The sequence below is a fragment of the Falco peregrinus genome, chromosome Z (genome assembly GCF_023634155.1).
Source record: "Falco peregrinus isolate bFalPer1 chromosome Z, bFalPer1.pri, whole genome shotgun sequence".
Lineage (NCBI taxonomy): Eukaryota > Metazoa > Chordata > Aves > Falconiformes > Falconidae > Falco > Falco peregrinus.
The window spans coordinates 63,877,313-63,890,182 of record NC_073739.1 but is presented as its reverse complement, the minus strand read 5'-3'; the positions used below and the strand labels follow the sequence as shown (position 1 = coordinate 63,890,182).

Genomic DNA, 12,870 nt, shown 5'->3' with positions numbered 1-12,870 from the left:
TGAGACCATCCCCTTCCTTCAATGGCAAGCTGAGTCACTGAGTTGGCTCCATCGTATCTTCTGTCCTCATTAACAGTTAATAGTTAATGCATGTGAGTTCTTAACTGCATATGAGAATCTCATACATCCAAATAATTATGAAAAAAGCAATTTGCTACCAAGGACTGGCAAAGAACTTAGTTTGTGTTTACCTACCACTTAATGGAACAATGACAAATTATTATTAATCACCATGAGGGGCACTCCATGGAAGCTAAACAAAAAGAGAAATGCAGAGCTAAACTTCAGCTTGCAGAGCAGACTCCTTACAACAAACGGGAACAAGACTTGTTACACAGGTAACGTCTTGCTAATCTAGCCAATACCAATCGGGAAAAAAAGCAGATAAGCCTTCCTATTTCCAAAGACGTCTTGTAACCAAGTAATCAATGGCAATATACCTGTAGCTATTCACCACTAGAGAACAATAAATACAGAGAACTGGACCACAAATTTCCACCTGCAGGAGACAAAGACAGGGAGACAGTGCTGTCTTTTGTAACATGAAAATACAGCAGAAAGGAGTTCTGTAGGAAAGGGAGATAAGATATATAATTACCTTAAGAACACAATATTCACCTTAAGATGTGAATAAAATGAAAAATATTCATCATTATGAAAGGAAGACATTGTTCTACAGTTATATCTTGCCTACAGTGTACACTCAACTCAGCTACCATCACTGTAGTTGCTGTGGCAAAACGACATTGCAAAGTCAATGTCATTTTATGGAACTTTTATTGTGCTAGCTGTAATCTTGCCAAGTTCAGAATATTAGTAAGTAGTAACACTGATAACACCGGTGTGGAGTTGCAACACATTCTTTTGTTCACTCCTTAATGCAGTAATTTACAAAAGCTGAACTGCTCCCACACCATTCACTCCTGCTGACATGGGCTAATTTCCTTTACCATTGTTTCCCACAGCCTTGCACTTGCTCAACCTACCCACCACCCCTCTGGGTCCTAGGCTGATACTCTAGGCAGCAAAATAATGCATTCCTTCTGCTCTGATTTTGCTTGTGTTGCATTAGACAGGCATAAAATCTAAAGGCAGCTGACCTAGAACTGACACCCTTTTTTCCCCTCCCCCATTTTTCTTTTTTTTTTTTAAGCTACCATGCAGTATAGCAGGCATGCTGTTGAGCACTGTAAACATCAGGAACTGCAGTCTCCCTAGGAGGCTCTTCCAAAAGAAAGCTGGAACCAGCTGTGCTGGCACCTTCTGCAGCAACCCACACAGTGCAACTTGTGAGCTTTGGGAAGCGTGACACAGGCAGCGGCTGCACAGCAATGGCAGAGCTTTAGGGTGACGAGCCATTTTAAAGGAAATCTGCGCTAAGTGTTTTTAAACTCAAGTACCAGAATACTCCTCCCACCCAAGGAAGCATGCTGACAGTATAATAAAAAAGGCTGCTGCTCCCAGATTCAATCTTGGCACATCAACTGTTGTGGACGTGATTTTTGGAGTGGTCCAGGAAGCTGCTACACTGTAACATCCTAAATCTCTCCAGTCCAGAGCTGGTAATTTGTACAGCTGCAGCTGGAGGTTCCAAATCACTGAGGGACATGCAATGAGATATAAAGGCCTTAGGTTTGGGGGGGGTGGAGGGGTGTTGTTACTAAGTCAACATTCTTCAGCATGATGAAAGGTCTAGTCAACCACTACAAAACATACTCAGAGTCAGGCAACCCACAAAGGTACATTATACCCTTGTCTGGATCCTCAGGCCTCTCAGCCAGAACAATTCAACAGAGTAGTATGCACAGAAATAGACACCTAATTTCTCCTGACACTCCTGGTTTTTTCTCCTGCATCTCAAAGAAGATGTTCACTTAAAAAAAAGGGAAGTTATTAATCTACACTTGACCAGAGTTAGTGCAGAAATGAAATACGATTTCAGAAATGGAGGTGAGTGAAAAAGCCAGATGTTTCCCAGTACTTCTTGTACTCTGCACTCAAGGGAGGAATCACAGAGGGATGGAGAACAGATGGCAAAGAGACATCTGAACGTTAGGGGCAGCTGGAGGAAATGACCCTGCAGACTCATCCTGTAATCAAAGGCACTTGTCAACATTGCATTGTGCTTATAGTTTGAGTTCAGGGATGAATGCATGGAAATGTGATTACATTTGATTCTGCTTGAAATTTGAGTAAGCTTCTCGGTAGCACTCAAGCCATCTTGGATGCTGTTTACACTACTTCTTGATCAGTAAATTTCCACAGCACCCTTCCCTTTTGAGGTGACTGCAACCCTTGGAGGGTGATCCAGTTTGACAGAGGTTGGGCACACAGTGTGAACACAAAAAATGGAAGCATCTTTGCTTTGACTCAGTACTAATGGCAGTTTCAGAAATGCTCTTTTCCACTTGCTGTGCAGTTACCCTTCTAAGACCTACAGAAGTGTTGCACTTCCAGAGGGTTCTGTGGAAGTCCTGTGGGTCAGAACTCAAAAGAAAGTATTTAAGAGGAACGTTCATAGCTGGCAACAAGCATAAGAGAAAGGAAACATCCAGTCAAGGTGAATCAGAGCAGTCAAAGATCTACGGAGACAAGAAAAATGTTTCTCCAAGAGCAAAGCAATGCTGCATGGGACAGTATTCAGATGACAACCTAGCCTCAAAAGCTTACATGAAAACAAAACTCTCCATCACCTAAGAACATTAACTGGCTTGATTAGCAAAAGCATCTTACAGTGTTTTTTAAACCAGATCTTGTTATAAAAATCCAGCCTTAAAAATCTCAGTTCTTTCTTCAATTTCCAAGCAATCAAGATGCAGGAGTTTGCCTAACACAAAATGCAAAGTAGAGGCTGATAGTATGAGCAAAATGTATTAATGACATTACACAGCTGTGAAAGTTTTCTTCTGCTCTACATTAGTTAGCTAGACCACGGTTCCTTTGATAAGAGAAACTTCTAAAGTCTTCATTATTTTGCATTTTCAGGAAGCTCAAGAACAGTGTATAAAGCAGAATTACGCAGGCTCTGAGTTTGTAATGGTAGAACTTTTTGAAGGCAGCTTAAAACGTTGAAAGGTAACTTCAGAGAAGAACAGAATGAAACACCACATTAATGCACAGGTTTAGTCACAGGTATGTTCTAAGAATTTTCCTTCTTCTGTCAGTACTTTCCACCACAGTAGGAAGTAGTTTTTACCATCTTCCCAAGCATTCAGAGACCACCTAGGATCACAAGACATCTCTACAGTTTAAAATAGATCAGCTCAGCCAAACAGCACATCAGGGATGAACCAGTTACATCTGGCCAAGTCTGCTGCACTTTTTTTTCCCCTCTTTCCAATCCTGAAAGACTGCCAAATACAAATAGCTCAAAAAAAAAAAAAATCCCATCAGTAAAGTGCATTAGGCAATGGATGTGCCACATCTGAATAAGCCAGGAGACAATAATACTTCCAGTGCCGAAGCTTGGCAAGCAGCAGAGTACTCAGCCTAATACTAATGTTCCTGTAAAACACCAGTATACAAGAAACAGACACGTGTCTAATAGTCTACTCAGCATGCAACAGCAGCAAAAGAAAAGAAAACTGGACTATCTCCAGTGCAAAGAAAGATTTAAGCTTATATTTAACTACACATTTAAATTATCAGGAAAAAAAAAAAAAAAAAGTCTTACACAGCATTCTCACGTACAGGTTTCAGTGCTTTGCAGAAGAGGTCAGTATGTCTGGTTCACTCTTTGTTATGGAGCACTCCGTCACCAGAGAGAGAGGTGCACTTTTTCCATCAGTTAGCACAGCAAAGTTGTGAACAAGACTAAAGTGTTGTGTGCCAGTTCAATATTCCAGTTACTATGCCAAATTACCAGGACACATACCACCTTCTAAACCTAAAGCAACACCATAGCTCTCATCCCTCAAACAGGTTTCTAAACACAGTGGTTTGTCTCCACTTTTTCTCTTCTACCTTGCTTCAGGATGATTTCATTGCTCGTGCTCAAACCAAGGAATCTGCTCTCACCAACACTGTCTTCCATATACATTACATAGCTGCAGGTTCATCCAGCTGACTATACCCAAAAAGTGTGATGCTTTTCCACAGACTGGAATGGAGGACTGGACTTCTTCCCACTGCTGTTATCTCAACAAGTGAACCAAGGTCATATAATTTCACCATATGTAAAAGTAGCTCTGTTGCTTATCACAGAAGTCTGTTTAGATTCAATGAAGTTTTGTCTGATGCTCCAGCACCTTGGATGAAAGCAATTGATGGCATGCAACCACGCTGCACAAGTACACATGTAAAGACTCTAAAGGATAAAAGCAAGAACACCAAATTGCGCAATTTCCACAGCTCCAGAGGCAATTTCCCATCCCATACTTTTGAACATAGTTTAAATGGCGTATCTAAGCTGTTCAGTTTTGAAATACAGCAGCAGACTCATTTCAACAGACTGGGAAAAATTCCAGATTGAACCAGAACTCAGCATGGTCCAGCCCATAATCAGGAACACTTTTTCTGCAACTTTCAGATAAGCTTCCCTAACTGATCAAGTGGACCACATCAGTTCATGAGAAGCAGTTTCAGGATAATTTGAAATTCAGCTGGGGGATTTTTTCACCCCATAAGATTTCAAACACTCATTAAAGGGCTTGCTGGAGGGAGGCACAGAGTGCCCCAACAGCTCCTGTTTTGCACTCCTGCCTCCCAACCTTCTTCCTTCTTTAAAACGTAAGAGTTGTGTTCACGGTCAGAAGTTAAAATGAGTGAAATTCCCCAACACCGCAGCTATGAATAAAGTCATTTACAGGCAGGCATTAGAGTTTTATCACTCCTTCGTGTAACAACAAATGGAAGCAGAGTCCTCTACCAACCTAGCTTGGTACAGAACATGCTACAGAAACACTGTTGTCTGCACAGCAGTAACACTGCAAGGGACAAAGGGAATTGACATCTGTAACAAAGTTTCTGAGGAATACAGAATACTCACAAGTACTTTTGTGGAAGGTTTAATTTGAAAGTTGACAGTGAACACTGAGCTTACTCCATTAGCCTCTCAGCTTGCGTACACAGTGTCTTCTACTCGCCTCAGTCACAGGAAACAAGGGTGGACAGGGCACTTCCAAAGGGCATTACAATAATTTCATTAAGCTTGTCAGACCCATTCTGTACAGTTAAAGTTTCAAAAGTCAATCTTTTATTTCAGTACTGAAAAGACAAGCCACAGAGCTCCAACTAAAAAAGTGATTGAAGAACATATGTAATCCAGGTATTTCCAACTGTACATCTAAACCAACAAAAAAGGGATTGTAGTGAATGTTATAAATGGAAATATATGTATATATATATAAATATAAATTCAAATACTGCAAAATACACTAAGGTACTCACTTGCAATATACCTACGTAAGTAAATTTCACCTGCACAGGAGACAACATTACCAGTTACTACTTCTCTAAACAGATTATAGACATTTTCATGCTGCCGATCCCCATCTATTTGTAATGCCACATGGTAAACAAATATTGCAGTATTTACTTAAGAAAATAAATGAGCACATCTGACCAACAATTTTGGTACTCTTGATGCTTTAGCGAATACTTTTTCATTAAAAACAATGCAAAAAACATTTTACCAAAAGAAAACAATTGAAAATACTAGCTGGAAAGTCTTTAAAGAAAGAACAAAAAAACCCAAACACACAACCAAAACATCCACCAAAAAAAGCCCCCAAATCCCAAACAGATACATTTGAGAAATACTGTATTTCAAAACTTAACTATACAGAAATCCTTTCTTGTCCTTCTTCCAAAAGATCTTTTCCACCAGCAACAATATTTTAAAGCAGGAAGTTTCTCCTTCCCAGTTGCCTTGCACTTTGCTCAGGTACATATCAAAAAACACCACCTTCAACTACTGGTAACAGTTTCCAGCCACTTTTTATTTTTTTCTATTGAGTTTTGCCTGATCTAATGTCTACTTGCTACCTCAAATAACTTTCCTGAAAGAAAGGGCATGATACCAACATGAACCATACCCATACTCTTAAAGCGTACAGAGAAGCATTGAATCAGGTTTTTGTGATGTTGTTTTAAGCCATTTCAGGACTGATGATACAATGCAAATTATTTCCAAGTCAACAAACTGATCTTTGTGTTTCAGACTCCAACAAGAGTTGTCCCTTCCTTTTGTTAGAAAACAAAGAATAAAAGGAGTAGAGTTATTCTTAGTAAGCTGTATTTTGATCTCAGACATACCCCCTAAACCCAGAATGCCATCACTGGGACAGGAGCATTCTCCTAAATTCCAGTCCAGGACATGCCTCTAGAAACTTAACAACAACAATAGTACATACTATTCTTTTGTACAGGTTTTTGCAGTGCACCAAAGTTATGGTCATATTCATATGCATTTGGTGAGGTACTGCTTTAAATAAAAAAAGAAAAGGTAAAAGAAAAAAAAAAAAAAAGACTTTGAATAGAGGCTCCAGGCACGAGGCCCAATGTGCAAGGCACCATATCAGTATCAAAGATAATCCAAACTACAAAGAATTCACAATACAATTAAATGCACGCAAGCAGCATGTCAGAATTCATAAAGCTGCTACAAGCAGCTTCTCTTAAGCATAGCCTGCTCAAGCAGAGCAAGTCTGTTTACAGGGTAGGTTTGCAACGATAAAAGCACCCTTAATGGTAGCAATGCCGTTTTAATCAACCTTCCCCACCCCCACCCCCCGCCATTACTCATACATGCTCCTATGTCACCCTTGACTTGTGCTGGAAAAAACATTTTTCTGGCTGCATAATAAGTTTGGAAAACAGCTCCATGGCAGGGGAGACAAGTCTCACAGAAAAGGAAAGGGTTTTTTTAACTCAGACCATTTCCTCAGTGCTTTTCAGCACCAGCCTTCACCAAGAGTTATACCACCACAACAGAAAGGTGACACAATGGCAAAAGCACTCAGGACAAAAGAAATGCTGGTGAAACTACAACATCAGCCTGAGCTGGTATGTGAGCAGAGTGGAGATAAGAGTGGGCACTCACTGCTTTCAGCACAAGGAGTAATACAGCCCTGACACAGTTCAGAGGGGCAATCTGAATACCATTGCTCCTAGCAAACAAGATGATTCATAGAGTTTACTGACACTTATATTTGTCATCCTTGCGACAACTGTGCCACTCTGCAGGTGGGACCCAGAGCTTGCTTTGGGCTGCATAGGCTTTACAAGCAGTTTTTAAGAGTTTAGTTTTTTGTACTAGCTCACAATCTCAAAATTAAAAATGTTACTGAAATTCAGTTCCTTATTCTCATACAGAACCAAGATAACAACCAAGACACTTTTAAAGCTGTGATGCTCTGAACTGTGTATTCTTCTCACATTACTCAATTTATGAACTACTTATAGGTCTTTCCTAGTCAGTATCTTCAGTGATAAAATGCTTGTCTAACCATCATAAGCAGACATAACATATGCAGCAAAAAACATGCAGAAAAAACATAAAAATCAAGACACACATCAACCGATACATCAAAAGCATTTTACTGCATGAATTTAGTAAAAAGAGACAAAAAAATAAAAAACCTAGTCAACATTTCCAGTTCAATGGTCACACTAAGACCAAAGACAGTAAGAAAAAGGACACCTGAATTTCTCTGGTGCCTCCCATCAGCGTAAACTTATATTTCTAATTTCAGCTGAAATACTTCTTTACTTTTTGGATTTCAACTATGTATTGGGACAGCAAAAAATCTTAACCGCTACATTACTTGCAACTTTGCAAAACTTCTTGTAAATTGAACATGTGACAACAGACTACAGAAAATAAAACCACTGCATGACCCTCTAGCTTTCATTTTCTTGTTTTTTAAAGGAACTAAAATTTAAAAAAGTACTATCAGACTTACAAAATTAATTATTTATGTTTTTGTTCTAATAATCTGATGTTTTCAAGAAGTGAAAGGTTTACTTATCACCATTTAGGCTGCATTTGCCCTCTACAGCATGGAGCCCAGGTATTGGAGGGAGGTTCCTCCAGTGTCCCAGGCACATGGGACCTGCTCCCTAGCACAGTCCAACAATGCAGAGTAACTACTCAACTTTTAAATTGCATGTAAAGTAACTTTAAGTGAACAGAAAGATCCTAAAGCTAAACCTAGAACAATAGTGAAGTTTTTGTGACATGCTTTAAATCTATGTTATGGCAATAATTTGTCTTAATGTTGGAATAGCCTCTGTTGGAGCCTCTCAGTGCTTAGCTCCCATTCCTTTCCACCTCAGGACAGCTTCCAAGCATAGACCAGCTTCCTCCTAAATACTCAGGTAAGGCCTACCAGAAGTGCTGTTTGAAACATCCATAAATTACCATAGAGAAAAACAACGAAATTTGTCAGTTCTCAAACTTAATATGTACTTGGGCAATGTGGAAACCGATAAAAGCACTGTACTTGTGTCATCTTCTGTGACTTCAGGAATGAAAACCAGAACAGTGAAAAGCTATGGCGAGGGACAGAGGAATAGTGAGAGGAACTTTTCAGCTACCCAGGCTTCTGGAAGTAGCCTCAAGATTCAGATGTCCACTAGCCTGAAGTTAATGAGTATTCTGCTATAAAATTATTTTTATGAAGCCACATTCTGCCACTGAAGATGACACCACCACATCTAGTCATCCTTACGTATGCGCCATAGGTCCACTACCCATATTTTACAAATAGCCCTTAATCCACTTCAGACAAAGCGAGTCAGATTAGTTTAACCCACAAATGGGAGCTAAACTATCTCGTTTGGGCTGGGGCAGACCAGGGAGCTCACACCAGACTTCACCAGGAGAATTACAGGGCGGCGGCCCCTGACAGCCGTGCGGAGGCAGAGAGGCATCAGGGAGGGAGAGATGCCAGATGAAGTCTGCCAAGTGAGATGCAGAATACTAAAAACATGATTTCACAATCAGCTAACAAGGATCCAGGAAGGGATCATGGCTCCCTTCCACCTCCTGCACCTGAACATAACACAAAGGTGACATGCCCCCACTTCCACCACCACGCACACACCTCCCGTGCCCATCCCACGCACTGCTCTCCCTGCATCTGCTTGTGCCTCCAGAAGCCTATGTGGTAAGCAACCAGGCAGGGACAAGCCAGAGGAAGAGGTGAAAGAAGCATTAAAGGAGAAGTACCGGGCAGAAGCAGATTCAAGAGGAAAAGCAGGAATCCAAGGTAGGGGGAAAAAAAGCAGTGTTTCCTGGTTTTTTGCAGCAGAGTGAAACAAAGCCAGGAAGGGCATGGCACAGTAAGGGGAGCACACTCAGCAAAGGCCATTAAGTCATGTCAGGATATAAAAACATACTGATTAGTTCTTTTACTGGTATGTAATTAGTTGATAGGTATTTCATGGTATTCTGTGAGCTTCGTAACTAGTTAAATCCTATTTGGCATGTATTACTTAACTAATGTGGTGGCATCTTTCCCAGCACATTCCATGAATATTGCTTCCTGTACCATAACCTGCCTCTCTACCAGTAAATAAATGCTGTTTAATAGAAAGTTGATTGACACATTATAATGAAATACCATAAAGCTGCGCTATTCAGCTTTATATATAACAGAGGTGCTGCCTAGGAAGACCTTATAAGCCTATGTCTGGCTAGGTTTTCATATCCTAGGTCTTTCTGCTTTTTCTTCAAGCAAATGTTTAAGTACAAGCGCTCCCACTCCACAGTGAAACATTTTCAGGGTACATCCACGCTGCCTAACGCTGTGCCAGTAAACAGCGACGCTACCATTACCCGAGGCAGCTCCAAGCCCCGAATGCTTCCTGGGCAGCACCCCAGATGCTGGGCAGCAGAGTAAGTCAGGCAGCACGCTGTTCCCAGGCTGCTCCCAACAACCAGAAAAACTTGTTCAAATTTCTCCCACAAGGCAATGTTCAGTACAGACCTACACACGGTCTGGGAAGGACTCAGTTACAATGGAGTATGGAAGAGGGTATCCATACACAGCTGTAAGGTTTCTAGTTTTGTCCAAACAGCTTTAGTTAGCTTACTTTGATTTCCTACAAAAGCAAGCAAAGAAATCACTAAGAGTTGGTTGGCCTTTTCAAGCATCACACCATTCTATCTTGGTGGCAGCGATGTCCAAAACCCAACCAAAGTATCAGCATACTTAAAACATACTTACAAACCAAGTATCGAAGTACTTCCAACGCTCAAAGAACACACGCCACATCCACCATTGCAAAGGGCAGGTCAGAGAGGCTGGCCCAACACAGCCTCGTCAGCCACATGAGCCGGCACCCATCACCTTCCTCAGCTCACGGCCACGCTGCTGCTGCCGGTCCTTAAGGATGGGCCTGCCATGCACAGCAGCAGAGGAGAACCATCCCCAAGGAGGAGGAAGGCAGCAAGCCAGACCCCCACCCTTCCAACTTGCCAGACAACCCCTGCCTAGACATCATCCCTCCAGCCCTACATTTTAATATTATCATCTCAAGCGCACGGGCCACACCTCTCCCCTGGCTGCCTCCAACCTTTGCCCCTGCAGAGAAAGAAGCCTCCACTTCTTGACTGCTGGGTCTGCCCCTCTTTCCGGGGGGTGTTGGGGGTGGGAGGGCATTTTTCAAGAATAACACCCCTGATGCAGCCCTCTGTGCAAGGTGAAGGCCATTTTCACGCTGCACCCTTGGTGCGGCTTCTTCTTCAAGGTGAGAAGACAAGCTCAGCGCATGCGAGGTGTAGCCACGGGGCTTGGGGGGACAGGCACCATGGGGCGCAGCCTGGCGGGGTGCGGGGCGCAGCCGGGGGGGCTGGGGGAAAGGCACAGCAGGGTGCAGAGGGGGACAGGGACGGGGATGCGGGTGCAGCCAGAAGACGGAGGTGGGGAGGGAGGAGGCACAGCGGGGCGCGGCGGGGGTTGCGGCGCAGCACGGGGAGCGCGGGGCGCACTCAGGGAGCTCGGAGGGGAGGGGGGCGGGAAGAGCCCCAGAGCCCGTGGCCACCCCGCCCGGCCCAGTGCGGGAGAGACCCCGCGGAAGGGCGCCGGGGGCTCCCCCTCCCAGCGCGCTCCGCCATCCCGCTCCCGACGGGACCCCTCGCGCAGCAGCAACACGGACCCACCTGTCCCCGCAGCCACCAAACAGCGACTGCCGCGGGGCGGCGCGGCCGGCGGGAAAGCACGCGGGAGGGGCGGGGCGGGGCGGGGCGGGGCGGGGCCGCGGGGGGGGCGGGGAGGGGAGGGGGGCGTCCCGTCCCGTCCCGTCCCGTCCCGTCCCGTCCCGTCCCGCCCCCGCAGCGCTCACACCCGCGCCGGGCCGGGCCGGGGCGCTGAGCCGGTATCGCCGCTGAGCCAGGGCCCCCGGTGCGGCCCCCCCGGCGGTGCGGTGCGGCTGGGATCGGGCCTCCCCCGGCAGCGGCGGCCCGCGGGGGGGACGCAGCCCGTTGCCCACCTGCGGCGCTCCCCGCTGCTGCGGTGCGCAGGGGCTTCCCCGCACGGCCCTGGGTCTCCCGGCTGCGGGCGGCGCGGCGGGGTGTGGGCTGCGGCTGCGGAGCCGGCGGCTGCCGGGGGCCACTGGAGCGGCAAGCCCGGCGAGACGTTGTAATTCCGTCCTAGAAAGCAAAGCACGATGGTCGGCGGGAGCGCCGTGCTGCGGGGCACGCTCCGCCCCGAACGGGCTGCGGGACCCGCTCTCGGAAGCTGTTCAGGATGAGGATCATGCTCCCGGTGACTCCCGACTGGAGAAGTATGGGGCATAGCGAAAGGTGATGGAGAACCCCTAGCGTCTAAGCAGGTGCTCTGGTTTAGTTTGCCACTTCAGTCCACAGGAACCTGGAAATTCCATCTCTTTGGAGATGGTTAGCACGGAGATGACAGCCTGAGTCAAAACAAGAGGCAAAACCAATGAGCAGGGAGAGGGTATGAAGACAAACTGAAGGAAAGAGGCAAACTCATTTTACAACGTGCCAAAAAAGCACAAGAGGAAGGGACTGAGCTGTCGCTGTGAAATGAGTACATAGTCAACGTGTAAGTGCAGAAGGGGCCTCTGAGCTGGGGCACAGTGAGAAGCTCAAACCTGAAGTTTTGAGTCCACAAGAGGCAGAACAAGCACAGAAACCTTGTTATGAGTGTGGAAATACTGCAATAGGCTGAAAACCTGGTGGTGGGATGGGGATGGAGAAACACAGCTGGTAACAGAGATCCTGCAGAAACTCCACATCACTGAGCAATTGACTAGGCTGGAGATTAGGAGGATGACCTTGACCTGAAGGGCCAAGAGGTCCAGAAAGGCTGGACATTCTTCAAGAAGGAAGTCTTAACAGTGCAGGAGCAGGCTCCCCATGTGCTGAAAGCCAAGCTGGGTGGGGGAGAAGACCAGCCTGGCTGAACAGAGAGCTTTGGCTGGAAATTGTGAAAGAAGGAGAGTTTAGCACCTTTGGAAAAAGGGGCAGGCAACTCTGGAGGACTATAGGGATGTTGTAAGGTTATGCAGGGCGAAGATTAGAGAGGCACTAGCCCCAGTAGAATGCAAGCTGGCCACTGCCCTAAAAGATAACACAAAATGTTTTTACAATTACATTAGAAACAGAACAAGGGCCAAGGATAATTTCCATCCTTTATTGGATGCAGGGGGGAGCATTGCCACAGAGGATGAGAAAAAGCGTGAGGTACTTAATGCTTTAATTGCCTCATTTTTTAATAGTCAGACCAGCATCCCTCAGGGTACTCAGCCCCCTGAGCTGGGAGACAGGGATGAGCAGCAGAATGAAGTCTCCCACAGCCCAGGAGGAAACAGTGACCTGCTGCTCCACATGGACACGCACAAGGACAGATGGGATCCACCTGAGTGAGGGTAGTGAGGGAGTTGGCAGAGGAGCTCACCAGG

General features: G+C 45.1%; 1 protein-coding gene across 1 annotated transcript in view; it reads right to left on the bottom strand.

Moving 5' to 3' along the window:
• ELOVL7 (ELOVL fatty acid elongase 7) overlaps positions 1-11,168 on the bottom strand; it is a 32,677-nt gene extending 21,509 nt beyond the window's left edge. The window contains exon 1 of the mRNA XM_055791459.1: positions 11,108-11,168. The gene's annotated coding sequence lies outside the window, so the exon portion shown is untranslated. The remainder of the gene's footprint in view (positions 1-11,107) is intronic.
• Positions 11,169-12,870: the final 1,702 nt, after the last annotated feature.